This window comes from Pelobates fuscus, chromosome 2 (genome assembly GCF_036172605.1).
Source record: "Pelobates fuscus isolate aPelFus1 chromosome 2, aPelFus1.pri, whole genome shotgun sequence".
In the NCBI taxonomy this organism is placed as follows: Eukaryota; Metazoa; Chordata; class Amphibia; order Anura; family Pelobatidae; genus Pelobates; species Pelobates fuscus.
This window is the reverse complement of record NC_086318.1, coordinates 16,626,306-16,643,110: the sequence shown is the minus strand read 5'-3', so window position 1 is coordinate 16,643,110 and position 16,805 is coordinate 16,626,306. Positions and strand designations below refer to the sequence as shown.

At 42.9% G+C, this 16,805-nt stretch overlaps 15 non-coding genes across 15 annotated transcripts; all 15 read right to left on the bottom strand.

The window, feature by feature from the left end:
* Positions 1-1,243: 1,243 nt before the first annotated feature.
* Positions 1,244-1,316, bottom strand: TRNAV-AAC (transfer RNA valine (anticodon AAC)). The gene has a single exon. It is a non-coding gene; the product is annotated as a tRNA-Val (tRNA).
* A 299-nt stretch (positions 1,317-1,615) lies between these two features.
* On the bottom strand, positions 1,616-1,688 carry TRNAV-CAC (transfer RNA valine (anticodon CAC)). The gene has a single exon. It is a non-coding gene; the product is annotated as a tRNA-Val (tRNA).
* A 2,397-nt stretch (positions 1,689-4,085) lies between these two features.
* Positions 4,086-4,158, bottom strand: TRNAV-AAC (transfer RNA valine (anticodon AAC)). Its single transcript has one exon. It is a non-coding gene; the product is annotated as a tRNA-Val (tRNA).
* A 299-nt stretch (positions 4,159-4,457) lies between these two features.
* Positions 4,458-4,530, bottom strand: TRNAV-CAC (transfer RNA valine (anticodon CAC)). The gene has a single exon. It is a non-coding gene; the product is annotated as a tRNA-Val (tRNA).
* Positions 4,531-5,940: 1,410 nt separating this feature from the next.
* Positions 5,941-6,013, bottom strand: TRNAV-CAC (transfer RNA valine (anticodon CAC)). The gene has a single exon. It is a non-coding gene; the product is annotated as a tRNA-Val (tRNA).
* A 1,222-nt stretch (positions 6,014-7,235) lies between these two features.
* On the bottom strand, positions 7,236-7,308 carry TRNAV-CAC (transfer RNA valine (anticodon CAC)). Its single transcript has one exon. It is a non-coding gene; the product is annotated as a tRNA-Val (tRNA).
* A 1,221-nt stretch (positions 7,309-8,529) lies between these two features.
* Positions 8,530-8,602, bottom strand: TRNAV-CAC (transfer RNA valine (anticodon CAC)). The gene has a single exon. It is a non-coding gene; the product is annotated as a tRNA-Val (tRNA).
* Positions 8,603-9,653: 1,051 nt separating this feature from the next.
* On the bottom strand, positions 9,654-9,726 carry TRNAV-AAC (transfer RNA valine (anticodon AAC)). Its single transcript has one exon. It is a non-coding gene; the product is annotated as a tRNA-Val (tRNA).
* Positions 9,727-10,025: 299 nt separating this feature from the next.
* Positions 10,026-10,098, bottom strand: TRNAV-CAC (transfer RNA valine (anticodon CAC)). The gene has a single exon. It is a non-coding gene; the product is annotated as a tRNA-Val (tRNA).
* Positions 10,099-11,319: 1,221 nt separating this feature from the next.
* On the bottom strand, positions 11,320-11,392 carry TRNAV-CAC (transfer RNA valine (anticodon CAC)). Its single transcript has one exon. It is a non-coding gene; the product is annotated as a tRNA-Val (tRNA).
* A 1,222-nt stretch (positions 11,393-12,614) lies between these two features.
* On the bottom strand, positions 12,615-12,687 carry TRNAV-CAC (transfer RNA valine (anticodon CAC)). Its single transcript has one exon. It is a non-coding gene; the product is annotated as a tRNA-Val (tRNA).
* Positions 12,688-13,909: 1,222 nt separating this feature from the next.
* Positions 13,910-13,982, bottom strand: TRNAV-CAC (transfer RNA valine (anticodon CAC)). Its single transcript has one exon. It is a non-coding gene; the product is annotated as a tRNA-Val (tRNA).
* A 575-nt stretch (positions 13,983-14,557) lies between these two features.
* Positions 14,558-14,630, bottom strand: TRNAV-AAC (transfer RNA valine (anticodon AAC)). The gene has a single exon. It is a non-coding gene; the product is annotated as a tRNA-Val (tRNA).
* A 299-nt stretch (positions 14,631-14,929) lies between these two features.
* Positions 14,930-15,002, bottom strand: TRNAV-CAC (transfer RNA valine (anticodon CAC)). The gene has a single exon. It is a non-coding gene; the product is annotated as a tRNA-Val (tRNA).
* Positions 15,003-16,051: 1,049 nt separating this feature from the next.
* TRNAV-CAC (transfer RNA valine (anticodon CAC)) lies at positions 16,052-16,124 on the bottom strand. The gene has a single exon. It is a non-coding gene; the product is annotated as a tRNA-Val (tRNA).
* Positions 16,125-16,805: the final 681 nt, after the last annotated feature.

The window sequence follows — 16,805 nt, the reverse complement described above, 5'->3', positions numbered from 1 at the left end:
ACTGCAAGCACTGACTGCAAGACAGAAAATGCTGTCTTGCATTCGGTACTTGCACATGGCGCATGCTGATTTAATGAGTGCAATTTAGCTTTTTCTCAGACAACATTAGCTTCAGGTTTTTGGAAACCACTTTATTCAGCTAACAGATCGCTTACGTCTTGCCGAGTATACGTGATTTTTGGATTCATAGTCAAGCAGGTGCATTTCCAATTCAGAAGACTTCTAACGTCAGCAGATTTAGCAAAAATTAAATAATGTTTCTGCCAGGTTTCGAACCTGGGACTTTTTGCGTGTGAGGCGAACGTGATAACCACTACACTACAGAAACTGCCACAATGCTGACTTTGCGCAGGAAGATTTGGGGAATGTGTTTGCTGCAAACCCATCGTATTTAAAAAGTCCCCAGATTCAAATGCCTATTTCCTTCAACATACATAGAAGAAGAAAACAGTCTGTTGATGTGAAATTGTATTCTTGGCAAAAGTTTGATCTGTCCAGTCAATCATTTCCAAACCTACACACATACAGCAAACAATCCCTCCCCTCTGCCTGTGATATAATTAAGGCAGTTAATGCATTAACTTAATTATCCCCAGGAAGTAAAAAATAAAAAACGCACATTTTTCTAAAGTAACATAAGTGGCCCAAAACACAACATATCCCCATAAATGTTACATCACCCGACAGCTTTGATCTGGGTGAGCGACATATCCGAAAATCACCCGGATCAGATCAGGGGTTCAGAAATTTCATAGAAGTCATAATTTTGCCCAGGCGAACCCGGGATTTCATGCCCAAAACAGTTCCATAGATTGGCGGCTAAGTGCCGCTGGATGACCGACCTGGAACCGAAGAACCATTTGAAGAACCATTGTCTAAAGTCCCAATGGCCACAAATACGGTCTCTCAGCCAAAACAAATTAAAAGGGGCCATAGTCACAGAGCAAAAGGTTGGCAAATATTCCTCTCCAAAAACCAGTGGCGAGGTCACTTTCGCCACAACTCTATTCAGCAAGCTGATCGCTCATGTGAGTAAACATGATTTTCTTGCATTTTTAGTAGAAAATCCATCTCTGAAAGTACAGCGAGCATGAGTTTTGCTTTTGTCGACGGTGATTTTTGCACAAAACCCTTCTCCCATTGTAGGGAATATGACAAAAGGAACATATGCACTTGAAATTTGCAAAGAGACTTCGAAAAGCCGCATTCTAACAAAAAGGAATCCAAAACAGAACAAAAGCAATGTTTCTGCCCGGTTTCGAACCGGGGACCTTTCGCGTGTTAGGCGAACGTGATAACCACTACACTACAGAAACTACAGCTGTGCACATCCATATTGAGACCGGAGTAGCATGCGCCATGTGCAAGCACTGAATGCAAGACAGAAAATGCTGTCTTGCATTCGGTACTTGCACATGGCGCATGCTGATTTAATGAGTGCAATTCAGCTTTTTCTCAGACAACATTGGCTTCAGGTTTTTGGAAACCACTTTATTCAGCTAACAGATCGCTTACGTCTTGCCGAGTATACGTGATTTTTGGATTCATAGTCAAGCAGGTGCATTTCCAATTCAGAAGACTTCTAACGTCAGCAGATTTAGCAAAAATTAAATAATGTTTCTGCCAGGTTTCGAACCTGGGACCTTTCGCGTGTGAGGCGAACGTGATAACCACTACACTACAGAAACTGCCACAATGCCGACTTTGCACAGGAAAATTGGGGGAATGTGTTTGCTGCATACCCATCGTATTTAAAAAGTCCCCAGATTCAAATGCCTATTTCCTTCAACATACATAGAAGAAGAAAACAGTCTGTTGATGTGAAATTGTATTCTTGGCAAAAGTTTGATCTGTCCAGTTAATCATTTCCAAACCTACACACATACAGCAAACAATCCCTCCCCTCTGCCTGTGATATAATTAAGGCAGTTAATGCATTAACTTAATTATCCCCAGGCAGTAAAAAATAAAAAACGCACATTTTTCTAAAGTACCATAAGTGGCCCAAAACACAACATATCCCCATAAATGTTACATCACCCGACAGCTCTGATCTGGGTGAGCGACATATCCGAAAATCACCCGGATCAGATCAGGGGTTCAGAAATTTCATAGAAGTCATAATTTTGCCCAGGCGAACCCGGGATTTCATGCCCAAAACAGTTCCATAGATTGGCGGCTAAGTGCCGCTGGAGGACCGACCTGGAACAGCGAGGTTTTCATGCCGAAAATAGCTCCAGGGCATTCGCGGCAAAGTCCCCTTTAAGTCTATTCGTGGTTTAAGTCAATGCGAACAAGATGGCCGCCACCGCGTGTTCCAATGTCGAATGGCGGCCACATCGACTGTTCGGGAATTCGAAGAACCATTGTCTAAAGTCCCAATGGCCACAAATAGGGTCTCTCAGCCAAAACAAATTAAAAGGGGCCATAGTCACAGAGCAAAAGGTTGGCAAATATTCCTCTCCAAAAACCAGTGGCGAGGTCAGTTTCGCCACAACTCTATTCAGCAAGCTGATCGCTCATGTGAGTAAACATGATTTTCTTGCATTTTTAGTAGAAAATCCATCTCTGAAAATACAGCGAGCATGAGTTTTGCTTTTGTCGACGTGATTTTTGCACAAAACCCTTCTCCCATTGTAGGGAATATGACAAAAAGAACAGATGCACTTGAAATTTGCAAAGAGACTTCGAAAAGACGCATTCTAACAAAAAGGAATCCAAAACAGAACAAAAGCAATGTTTCTGCCCGGTGACCTTTCGCGTGTTAGGCGAACGTGATAACCACTACACTACAGAAACTACAGCTGTGCACATCCATGTTGAGACCGGAGTAGCATGCGCCATGTGCAAGCACTGAATGCAAGACAAAAAATGCTGTCTTGCATTCGGTACTTGCACATGGCGCATGCTGATTTAATGAGTGCAATTCAGCTTTTTCTCAGACAACATTAGCTTCAGGTTTTTGGAAACCACTTTATTCAGCTAAGAGATCGCTTACGTCTTGCCGAGTATACGTGATTTTTGGATTCATAGTCAAGCAGGTGCATTTCCAATTCAGAAGACTTCTAACGTCAGCAGATTTAGCAAAAATTAAATAATGTTTCTGCCAGGTTTCGAACCTGGGACTTTTTGCGTGTGAGGCGAACGTGATAACCACTACACTACAGAAACTGCCACAATGCTGACTTTGCGCAGGAAGATTTGGGGAATGTGTTTGCTGCAAACTCATCGTATTTAAAAAGTCCCCAGATTCAAATGCCTATTTCCTTCAACATACATAGAAGAAGAAAACAGTCTGTTGATGTGAAATTGTATTCTTGGCAAAAGTTTGATCTGTCCAGTCAATCATTTCCAAACCTACACACATACAGCAAACAATCCCTCCCCTCTGCCTGTGATATAATTAAGGCAGTTAATGCATTAACTTAATTATCCCCAGGAAGTAAAAAATAAAAAACGCACATTTTTCTAAAGTACCATAAGTGGCCCAAAACACAACATATCCCCATAAATGTTACATCACCCGACAGCTCTGATCTGGGTGAGCGACATATCCGAAAATCACCCGGATCAGATCAGGGGTTCAGAAATTTCATAGAAGTCATAATTTTGCCCAGGCGAACCCGGGATTTCATGCCCAAAACAGTTCCATTGATTGGCGGCTAAGTGCCGCTGGATGACCGACCTGGAACCGAAGAACCATTCGAAGAACCATTGTCTAAAGTCCCAATGGCCACAAATACGGTCTCTCAGCCAAAACAAATTAAAAGGGGCCATAGTCACAGAGCAAAAGGTTGCAAATATTCCTCTCCAAAAACCAGTGGCGAGGTCACTTTCGCCACAACTCTATTCAGCAAGCTGATCGCTCATGTGAGTAAACATGATTTTCTTGCATTTTTAGTAGAAAATCCATCTCTGAAAGTACAGCGAGCATGAGTTTTGCTTTTGTCGACGGTGATTTTTGCACAAAACCCTTCTCCCATTGTAGGGAATATGACAAAAGGAACATATGCACTTGAAATTTGCAAAGAGACTTCGAAAAGCCGCATTCTAACAAAAAGGAATCCAAAACAGAACAAAAGCAATGTTTCTGCCCGGTTTCGAACCGGGGACCTTTCGTGTGTTAGGCGAACGTGATAACCACTACACTACAGAAACTACAGCTGTGCACATCCATGTTGAGACCGGAGTAGCATGCGCCATGTGCAAGCACTGAATGCAAGACAGAAAATGCTGTCTTGCATTCGGTACTTGCACATGGCGCATGCTGATTTAATGAGTGCAATTCAGCTTTTTCTCAGACAACATTGGCTTCAGGTTTTTGGAAACCACTTTATTCAGCTAACAGATCGCTTACGTCTTGCCGAGTATACGTGATTTTTGGATTCATAGTCAAGCAGGTGCATTTCCAATTCAGAAGACTTCTAACGTCAGCAGATTTAGCAAAAATTAAATAATGTTTCTGCCAGGTTTCGAACCTGGGACCTTTCGCGTGTGAGGCGAACGTGATAACCACTACACTACAGAAACTGCCACAATGCCGACTTTGCACAGGAAAATTGGGGGAATGTGTTTGCTGCATACCCATCGTATTTAAAAAGTCCCCAGATTCAAATGCCTATTTCCTTCAACATACATAGAAGAAGAAAACAGTCTGTTGATGTGAAATTGTATTCTTGGCAAAATTTTGATCTGTCCAGTTAATCATTTCCAAACCTACACACATACAGCAAACAATCCCTCCCCTCTGCCTGTGATATAATTAAGGCAGTTAATGCATTAACTTAATTATCCCTAGGCAGTAAAAAATAAAAAACGCACATTTTTCTAAAGTACCATAAGTGGCCCAAAACACAACATATCCCCATAAATGTTACATCACCCGACAGCTCTGATCTGGGTGAGCGACATATCCGAAAATCACCCGGATCAGATCAGGGGTTCAGAAATTTCATAGAAGTCATAATTTTGCCCAGGCGAACCCGGGATTTCATGCCCAAAACAGTTCCATAGATTGGCGGCTAAGTGCCGCTGGAGGACCGACCTGGAACAGCGAGGTTTTCATGCCGAAAATAGCTCCAGGGCATTCGCGGCAAAGTCCCCTTTAAGTCTATTCGTGGTTAAAGTCAATGCGAACAAGATGGCCGCCACCGCGTGTTCCAATGTCGAATGGCGGCCACATCGACTGTTCGGGAATTCGAAGAACCATTGTCTAAAGTCCCAATGGCCACAAATAGGGTCTCTCAGCCAAAACAAATTAAAAGGGGCCATAGTCACAGAGCAAAAGGTTGGCAAATATTCCTCTCCAAAAACCAGTGGCGAGGTCAGTTTCGCCACAACTCTATTCAGCAAGCTGATCGCTCATGTGAGTAAACATGATTTTCTTGCATTTTTAGTAGAAAATCCATCTCTGAAAATACAGCGAGCATGAGTTTTGCTTTTGTCGACGTGATTTTTGCACAAAACCCTTCTCCCATTGTAGGGAATATGACAAAAAGAACAGATGCACTTGAAATTTGCAAAGAGACTTCGAAAAGACGCATTCTAACAAAAAGGAATCCAAAACAGAACAAAAGCAATGTTTCTACCCGGTGACCTTTCGCGTGTTAGGCGAACGTGATAACCACTACACTACAGAAACTACAGCTGTGCACATCCATGTTGAGACCGGAGTAGCATGCGCCATGTGCAAGCACTGAATGCAAGACAAAAAATGCTGTCTTGCATTCGGTACTTGCACATGGCGCATGCTGATTTAATGAGTGCAATTCAGCTTTTTCTCAGACAACATTAGCTTCAGGTTTTTGGAAACCACTTTATTCAGCTAACAGATCGCTTACGTCTTGCCGAGTATACGTGATTTTTGGATTCATAGTCAAGCAGGTGCATTTCCAATTCAGAAGACTTCTAACGTCAGCAGATTTAGCAAAAATTAAATAATGTTTCTGCCAGGTTTCGAACCTGGGACCTTTCGCGTGTGAGGCGAACGTGATAACCACTACACTACAGAAACTGCCACAATGCCGACTTTGCACAGGAAAATTGGGGGAATGTGTTTGCTGCATACCCATCGTATTTAAAAAGTCCCCAGATTCAAATGCCTATTTCCTTCAACATACATAGAAGAAGAAAACAGTCTGTTGATGTGAAATTGTATTCTTGGCAAAAGTTTGATCTGTCCAGTCAATCATTTCCAAACCTACACACATACAGTAAACAATCCCTCCCCTCTGCCTGTGAAATAATTAAGGCAGTTAATGCATTAACTTAATTATCCCCAGGCAGAAAAAAAATAAAAAACGCACATTTTTCTAAAGTACCATAAGTGGCCCAAAAGACAACATATCCACAAAAATGTTACATCACCCGACAGCTCTGATCTGGGTGAGCGACATATTCGAAAATCACCCAGATCAGATCAGGGGTTCAGAAATTTCATAGAAGTCATAATTTTGCCCAGGCGAACCCGGGATTTCATGCCCAAAACAGTTCCATAGATTGGCGGCTAAGTGCCGCTGGAGGACCGACCTGGAACCGCAAGGTTTTCATGCCGAAAATAGCTCCAGGGCATTCGCGGCAAAGTCCCCTTGAAGTCTATTCGTGGTTTAAGTCAATGCGAACAAGATGGCCGCCACCGCGTGTTCCAATGTCGAATGGCGGCCACGTCGACTGTTCGGGAGTTCGAAGAACCATTGTCTAAAGTCCCAATGGCCACAAATAGGGTCTCTCAGCCAAAACAAATTAAAAGGGGCCATAGTCACAGAGCAAAAGGTTGGCAAATATTCCTCTCCAAAAACCAGTGGCGAGGTCACTTTCGCCACAACTCTATTCAGCAAGCTGATCGCTCATGTGAGTAAACATGATTTTCTTGCATTTTTAGTAGAAAATCCATCTCTGAAAGTACAGCGAGCATGAGTTTTGCTTTTGTTGACGGTGATTTTTGCACAAAACCCTTCTCCCATTGTAGGGAATATGACAAAAAGAACAGATGCACTTGAAATTTGCAAAGACACTTCGAAAAGCCGCATTCTAACAAAAAGGAATCCAAAACAGAACAAAAGCAATGTTTCTGCCCGGTTTCGAACCGGGGACCTTTCGCGTTATAACCACTTTATTCAGCTAACAGATCGCTTACGTCTTGCCGAGTATACGTGATTTTTGGATTCATAGTCAAGCAGGTGCATTTCCAATTCAGAAGACTTCTAACGTCAGCAGATTTAGCAAAAATTAAATAATGTTTCTGCCAGGTTTCGAACCTGGGACCTTTCGCGTGTGAGGCGAACGTGATAACCACTACACTACAGAAACTGCCACAATGCCGACTTTGCACAGGAAAATTGGGGGAATGTGTTTGCTGCATACCCATCGTATTTAAAAAGTCCCCAGATTCAAATGCCTATTTCCTTCAACATACATAGAAGAAGAAAACAGTCTGTTGATGTGAAATTGTATTCTTGGCAAAAGTTTGATCTGTCCAGTCAATCATTTCCAAACCTACACACATACAGCAAACAATCCCTCCCCTCTGCCTGTGATATAATTAAGGCAGGTAATGCATTAACTTAATTATCCCCAGGCAGAAAAAAATAAAAACCGCACATTTTTCTAAAGTACCATAAGTGGCCCAAAACACAACATATCCCCATAAATGTTACATCACCCGACAGTTCTGATCTGGGTGAGCGACATATCCGAAAATCACCCAGATCAGATCAGGGGTTCAGAAATTTCATAGAAGTCATAATTTTGCCCAGGCGAACCCGGGATTTCATGCCCAAAACAGTTCCATAGATTGGCGGCTAAGTGCCGCTGGAGGACCGACCTGGAACCGCAAGGTTTTCATGCCGAAAATAGCTCCAGGGCATTCGCGGCAAAGTCCCCTTGAAGTCTATTCGTGGTTTAAGTCAATGCGAACAAGATGGCCGCCACCGCATGTTCCAATGTCGAATGGCGGCCACGTCGACTGTTCGGGAGTTCGAAGAACCATTGTCTAAAGTCCCAATGGCCACAAATAGGGTCTCTCAGCCAAAACAAATTAAAAGGGGCCATAGTCACAGAGCAAAAGGTTGGCAAATATTCCTCTCCAAAAACCAGTGGCGAGGTCACTTTCGCCACAACTCTATTCAGCAAGCTGATCGCTCATGTGAGTAAACATGATTTTCTTGCATTTTTAGTAGAAAATCCATCTCTGAAAGTACAGCGAGCATGAGTTTTGCTTTTGTTGACGGTGATTTTTGCACAAAACCCTTCTCCCATTGTAGGGAATATGACAAAAAGAACAGATGCACTTGAAATTTGCAAAGACACTTCGAAAAGCCGCATTCTAACAAAAAGGAATCCAAAACAGAACAAAAGCAATGTTTCTGCCCGGTTTCGAACCGGGGACCTTTCGCGTGATAACCACTTTATTCAGCTAACAGATCGCTTACGTCTTGCCGAGTATACGTGATTTTTGGATTCATAGTCAAGCAGGTGCATTTCCAATTCAGAAGACTTCTAACGTCAGCAGATTTAGCAAAAATTAAATAATGTTTCTGCCAGGTTTCGAACCTGGGACCTTTCGCGTGTGAGGCGAACGTGATAACCACTACACTACAGAAACTGCCACAATGCCGACTTTGCACAGGAAAATTGGGGGAATGTGTTTGCTGCATACCCATCGTATTTAAAAAGTCCCCAGATTCAAATGCCTATTTCCTTCAACATACATAGAAGAAGAAAACAGTCTGTTGATGTGAAATTGTATTCTTGGCAAAAGTTTGATCTGTCCAGTCAATCATTTCCAAACCTACACACATACAGTAAACAATCCCTCCCCTCTGCCTGTGATATAATTAAGGCAGTTAATGCATTAACTTAATTATCCCCAGGCAGAAAAAAAATAAAAAACGCACATTTTTCTAAAGTACCATAAGTGGCCCAAAACACAACATATCCACATAAATGTTACATCACCCGACAGCTCTGATCTGGGTGAGCGACATATCCGAAAATCACCCAGATCAGATCAGGGGTTCAGAAATTTCATAGAAGTCATAATTTTGCCCAGGCGAACCCGGGATTTCATGCCCAAAACAGTTCCATAGATTGGCGGCTAAGTGCCGCTGGAGGACCGACCTGGAACCGCGAGGTTTTCATGCCGAAAATAGCTCCAGGGCATTCGTGGCAAAGTCCCCTTGAAGTCTATTCGTGGTTTAAGTCAATGCGAACAAGATGTCCGCCACCGCGTGTTCCAATGTCGAATGGCGGCCATGTCGACTGTTCGGGAGTTCGAAGAACCATTGTCTAAAGTCCCAATGGCCACAAATAGGGTCTCTCAGCCAAAACAAATTAAAAGGGGCCATAGTCACAGAGCAAAAGGTTGGCAAATATTCCTCTCCAAAAACCAGTGGCGAGGTCACTTTCGCCACAACTCTATTCAGCAAGCTGATCGCTCATGTGAGTAAACATGATTTTCTTGCATTTTTAGTAGAAAATCCATCTCTGAAAGTACAGCGAGCATGAGTTTTGCTTTTGTCGACGGTGATTTTTGCACAAAACCCTTCTCCCATTGTAGGGAATATGACAAAAGGAACAGATGCACTTGAAATTTGCAAAGAGACTTCGAAAAGCCGCATTCTAACAAAAAGGAATCCAAAACAGAACAAAAGCAATGTTTCTGCCCGGTTTCGATCCGGGGACCTTTCGCGTGTTACGCGAACGTGATAACCACTACACTACAGAAACTACAGCTGTGCACATCCATGTTGAGACCGGAGTAGCATGCGCCATGTGCAAGCACTGAATGCAAGACAGAAAATGCTGTCTTGCATTCGGTACTTGCACATGGCGCATGCTGATTTAATGAGTGCAATTCAGCTTTTTCTCAGACAACATTGGCTTCAGGTTTTTGGAAACCACTTTATTCAGCTAACAGATCGCTTACGTCTTGCCGAGTATACGTGATTTTTGGATTCATAGTCAAGCAGGTGCATTTCCAATTCAGAAGACTTCTAACGTCAGCAGATTTAGCAAAAATTAAATAATGTTTCTGCCAGGTTTCGAACCTGGGACCTTTCGCGTGTGAGGCGAACGTGATAACCACTACACTACAGAAACTGCCACAATGCTGACTTTGCACAGGAAAATTGGGGGAATGTGTTTGCTGCATACCCATCGTATTTAAAAAGTCCCCAGATTCAAATGCCTATTTCCTTCAACATACATAGAAGAAGAAAACAGTCTGTTGATGGGAAATTGTATTCTTGGCAAAAGTTTGATCTGTCCAGTTAATCATTTCCAAACCTACACACATACAGCAAACAATCCCTCCCCTCTGCCTGTGATATAATTAAGGCAGTTAATGCATTAACTTAATTATCCCCAGGCAGAAAAAAATAAAAAACGCACATTTTTCTAAAGTACCATAAGTGGCCCAAAACACAACATATCCCCATAAATGTTACATCACCCGACAGCTCTGATCTGGGTGAGCGACATATCCGAAAATCACCCAGGATCAGATCAGGGGTTCAGAAATTTCATAGAAGTCATAATTTTGCCCAGGCGAACCCGGGATTTCATGCCCAAAACAGTTCCATAGATTGGCGGCTAAGTGCCGCTGGAGGACCGACCTGGAACCGCGAGGTTTTCATGCCGAAAATAGCTCCAGGGCATTCGCGGCAAAGTCCCCTTGAAGTCTATTCGTGGTTTAAGTCAATGCGAACAAGATGGCCGCCACCGCGTGTTCCAATGTCGAATGGCGGCCACGTCGACTGTTCGGGAGTTCGAAGAACCATTGTCTAAAGTCCCAATGGCCACAAATAGGGTCTCTCAGCCAAAACAAATTAAAAGGGGCCATAGTCACAGAGCAAAAGGTTGGCAAATATTCCTCTCCAAAAACCAGTGGCGAGGTAACTTTCGCCACAACTCTATTCAGCAAGCTGATCGCTCATGTGAGTAAACATGATTTTCTTGCATTTTTAGTAGAAAATCCATCTCTGAAAATACAGCGAGCATGAGTTTTGCTTTTGTCGACGTGATTTTTGCACAAAACCCTTCTCCCATTGTAGGGAATATGACAAAAAGAACAGATGCACTTGAAATTTGCAAAGAGACTTCGAAAAGCCGCATTCTAACAAAAAGGAATCCAAAACAGAACAAAAGCAATGTTTCTGCCCGGTTTCGAACCGGGGACCTTTCGCGTGATAACCACTTTATTCAGCTAACAGATCGCTTACGTCTTGCCGAGTATACGTGATTTTTGGATTCATAGTCAAGCAGGTGCATTTCCAATTCAGAAGACTTCTAACGTCAGCAGATTTAGCAAAAATTAAATAATGTTTCTGCCAGGTTTCGAACCTGGGACCTTTCGCGTGTGAGGCGAACGTGATAACCACTACACTACAGAAACTGCCACAATGCCGACTTTGCACAGGAAAATTGGGGGAATGTGTTTGCTGCATACCCATCGTATTTAAAAAGTCCCCAGATTCAAATGCCTATTTCCTTCAACATACATAGAAGAAGAAAACAGTCTGTTGATGTGAAATTGTATTCTTGGCAAAAGTTTGATCTGTCCAGTCAATCATTTCCAAACCTACACACATACAGTAAACAATCCCTCCCCTCTGCCTGTGATATAATTAAGGCAGTTAATGCATTAACTTAATTATCCCCAGGCAGAAAAACAATAAAAAACGCACATTTTTCTAAAGTACCATAAGTGGCCCAAAACACAACATATCCACATAAATGTTACATCACCCGACAGCTCTGATCTGGGTGAGCGACATATCCGAAAATCACCCAGATCAGATCAGGGGTTCAGAAATTTCATAGAAGTCATAATTTTGCCCAGGCGAACCCGGGATTTCATGCCCAAAACAGTTCCATAGATTGGCGGCTAAGTGCCGCTGGAGGACCGACCTGGAACCGCGAGATTTTCATGCCGAAAATAGCTCCAGGGCATTCGTGGCAAAGTCCCCTTGAAGTCTATTCGTGGTTTAAGTCAATGCGAACAAGATGTCCGCCACCGCGTGTTCCAATGTCGAATGGCGGCCACGTCGACTGTTCGGGAGTTCGAAGAACCATTGTCTAAAGTCCCAATGGCCACAAATAGGGTCTCTCAGCCAAAACAAATTAAAAGGGGCCATAGTCACAGAGCAAAAGGTTGGCAAATATTCCTCTCCAAAAACCAGTGGCGAGGTCACTTTCGCCACAACTCTATTCAGCAAGCTCATCGCTCATGTGAGTAAACATGATTTTCTTGCATTTTTAGTTGAAAATCCATCTCTGAAAGTACAGCGAGCATGAGTTTTGCTTTTGTCGACGGTGATTTTTGCACAAAACCCTTCTCCCATTGTAGGGAATATGACAAAAAGAACAGATGCACTTGAAATTTGCAAAGAGACTTCGAAAAGCCGCATTCTAACAAAAAGGAATCCAAAACGGAACAAAAGCAATGTTTCTGCCCGGTTTCGAACCGGGGACCTTTCGCGTGATAACCACTTTATTCAGCTAACAGATCGCTTACGTCTTGCCGAGTATACGTGATTTTTGGATTCATAGTCAAGCAGGTGCATTTCCAATTCAGAAGACTTCTAACGTCAGCAGATTTAGCAAAAATTAAATAATGTTTCTGCCAGGTTTCGAACCTGGGACCTTTCGCGTGTGAGGCGAACGTGATAACCACTACACTACAGAAACTGCCACAATGCCGACTTTGCACAGGAAAATTGGGGGAATGTGTTTGCTGCATACCCATCGTATTTAAAAAGTCCCCAGATTCAAATGCCTATTTCCTTCAACATACATAGAAGAAGAAAACAGTCTGTTGATGTGAAATTGTATTCTTGGCAAAAGTTTGATCTGTCCAGTCAATCATTTCCAAACCTACACACATACAGTAAACAATCCCTCCCCTCTGCCTGTGATATAATTAAGGCAGTTAATGCATTAACTTAATTATCCCCAGGCAGAAAAAAAATAAAAAACGCACATTTTTCTAAAGTACCATAAGTGGCCCAAAACACAACATATCCACATAAATGTTACATCACCCGACAGCTCTGATCTGGGTGAGCGACATATCCGAAAATCACCCAGATCAGATCAGGGGTTCAGAAATTTCATAGAAGTCATAATTTTGCCCAGGCGAACCCGGGATTTCATGCCCAAAACAGTTCCATAGATTGGCGGCTAAGTGCCGCTGGAGGACCGACCTGGAACCGCGAGATTTTCATGCCGAAAATAGCTCCAGGGCATTCGTGGCAAAGTCCCCTTGAAGTCTATTCGTGGTTTAAGTCAATGCGAACAAGATGTCCGCCACCGCGTGTTCCAATGTCGAATGGCGGCCACGTCGACTGTTCGGGAGTTCGAAGAACCATTGTCTAAAGTCCCAATGGCCACAAATAGGGTCTCTCAGCCAAAACAAATTAAAAGGGGCCATAGTCACAGAGCAAAAGGTTGGCAAATATTCCTCTCCAAAAACCAGTGGCGAGGTCACTTTCGCCACAACTCTATTCAGCAAGCTCATCGCTCATGTGAGTAAACATGATTTTCTTGCATTTTTAGTTGAAAATCCATCTCTGAAAGTACAGCGAGCATGAGTTTTGCTTTTGTCGACGGTGATTTTTGCACAAAACCCTTCTCCCATTGTAGGGAATATGACAAAAAGAACAGATGCACTTGAAATTTGCAAAGAGACTTCGAAAAGCCGCATTCTAACAAAAAGGAATCCAAAACGGAACAAAAGCAATGTTTCTGCCCGGTTTCGAACCGGGGACCTTTCGCGTGATAACCACTTTATTCAGCTAACAGATCGCTTACGTCTTGCCGAGTATACGTGATTTTTGGATTCATAGTCAAGCAGGTGCATTTCCAATTCAGAAGACTTCTAACGTCAGCAGATTTAGCAAAAATTAAATAATGTTTCTGCCAGGTTTCGAACCTGGGACCTTTTGCGTGTGAGGCGAACGTGATAACCACTACACTACAGAAACTTCCACAATGCTGACTTTGCACAGGAAAATTGGGGGAATGTGTTTGCTGCATACCCATCGTATTTAAAAAGTCCCCAGATTCAAATGCCTATTTCCTTCAACATACATAGAAGAAGAAAACAGTCTGTTGATGTGAAATTGTATTCTTGGCAAAAGTTTGATCTGTCCAGTCAATCATTTCCGAAGAACCATTCGAAGAACCATTGTCTAAAGTCCCAATGGCCACAAATACGGTCTCTCAGCCAAAACAAATTAAAAGGGGCCATAGTCACAGAGCAAAAGGTTGCCAAATATTCCTCTCCAAAAAACAGTGGCGAGGTCACTTTCGCCACAACTCTATTCAGCAAGCTGATCGCTCATGTGAGTAAACATGATTTTCTTGCATTTTTAGTAGAAAATCCATCTCTGAAAGTACAGCGAGCAGGAGTTTTGCTTTTGTCGACGGTGATTTTTGCACAAAACCCTTCTCCCATTGTAGGGAATATGACAAAAGGAACAGATGCACTTGAAATTTGCAAAGAGACTTCGAAAAGCCGCATTCTAACAAAAAGGAATCCAAAACAGAACAAAAGCAATGTTTCTGCCCGGTTTCGAACCGGGGACCTTTCGCGTGTTAGGCGAACGTGATAACCACTACACTACAGAAACTACAGCTGTGCACATCCATGTTGAGACCGGAGTAGCATGCGCCATGTGCAAGCACTGAATGCAAGACAGAAAATGCTGTCTTGCATTCGGTACTTGCACATGGCGCATGCTGATTTAATGAGTGCAATTCAGCTTTTTCTCAGACAACATTGGCTTCAGGTTTTTGGAAACCACTTTATTCAGCTAACAGATCGCTTACGTCTTGCCGAGTATACGTGATTTTTGGATTCATAGTCAAGCAGGTGCATTTCCAATTCAGAAGACTTCTAACGTCAGCAGATTTAGCAAAAATTAAATAATGTTTCTGCCAGGTTTCGAACCTGGGACCTTTCGCGTGTGAGGCGAACGTGATAACCACTACACTACAGAAACTGCCACAATGCCGACTTTGCACAGGAAAATTGGGGGAATGTGTTTGCTGCATACCCATCGTATTTAAAAAGTCCCCAGATTCAAATGCCTATTTCCTTCAACATACATAGAAGAAGAAAACAGTCTGTTGATGTGAAATTGTATTCTTGGCAAAAGTTTGATCTGTCCAGTTAATCATTTCCAAACCTACACACATACAGCAAACAATCCCTCCCCTCTGCCTGTGATATAATTAAGGCAGTTAATGCATTAACTTAATTATCCCCAGGCAGAAAAAAATAAAAAACGCACATTTTTCTAAAGTACCATAAGTGGCCCAAAACACAACATATCCCCATAAATGTTACATCACCCGACAGCTCTGATCTGGGTGAGCGACATATCCGAAAATCACCCGGATCAGATCAGGGGTTCAGAAATTTCATAGAAGTCATAATTTTGCCTAGGCGAACCCGGGATTTCATGCCCAAAACAGTTCCATAGATTGGCGGCTAAGTGCCGCTGGAGGACCGACCTGGAACCGCGAGGTTTTCATGCCGAAAATAGCTCCAGGGCATTCGCGGCAAAGTCCCCTTGAAGTCTATTCGTGGTTTAAGTCAATGCGAACAAGATGGCCGCCACCGCGTGTTCCAATGTCGAATGGCGGCCACGTCGACTGTTCGGGAGTTCGAAGAACCATTGTCTAAAGTCCCAATGGCCACAAATAGGGTCTCTCAGCCAAAACAAATTAAAAGGGGCCATAGTCACAGAGCAAAAGGTTGGCAAATATTCCTCTCCAAAAACCAGTGGCGAGGTCACTTTCGCCACAACTCTATTCAGCAAGCTGATCGCTCATGTGAGTAAACATGATTTTCTTGCATTTTTAGTAGAAAATCCATCTCTGAAAATACAGCGAGCATGAGTTTTGCTTTTGTCGACGTGATTTTTGCACAAAACCCTTCTCCCATTGTAGGGAATATGACAAAAAGAACAGATGCACTTGAAATTTGCAAAGAGACTTCGAAAAGCCGCATTCTAACAAAAAGGAATCCAAAACAGAACAAAAGCAATGTTTCTGCCCGGTTTCGAACCGGGGACCTTTCGCGTGTGAGGCGAACGTGATAACCACTACACTACAGAAACTGCCACAATGCCGACTTTGCACAGGAAAATTGGGGGAATGTGTTTGCTGCATACCCATCGTATTTAAAAAGTCCCCAGATTCAAATGCCTATTTCCTTAAACATACATAGAAGAAGAAAACAGTCTGTTGATGTGAAATTGTATTCTTGGCAAAAGTTTGATCTGTCCAGTCAATCATTTCCAAACCTACACACATACAGTAAACAATCCCTCCCCTCTGCCTGTGATATAATTAAGGCAGTTAATGCATTAACTTAATTATCCCCAGGCAGAAAAAAAATAAAAAACGCACATTTTTCTAAAGTACCATAAGTGGCCCAAAACACAACATATCCACATAAATGTTACATCACCCGACAGCTCTGATCTGGGTGAGCGACATATCCGAAAATCACCCAGATCAGATCAGGGGTTCAGAAATTTCATAGAAGTCATAATTTTGCCCTGGCGAACCCGGGATTTCATGCCCAAAACAGTTCCATAGGTTGGCGGCTAAGTGCCAATGTCGAATGGCGGCCACGTCGACTGTTCGGGAGTTCGAAGAACCATTGTCTAAAGTCCCAATGGCCACAAATAGGGTCTCTCAGCCAAAACAAATTAAAAGGGGCCATAGTCACAGAGCAAAAGGTTGGCAAATATTCCTCTCCAAAAACCAGTGGCGAGGTCACTTTCGCCACAACT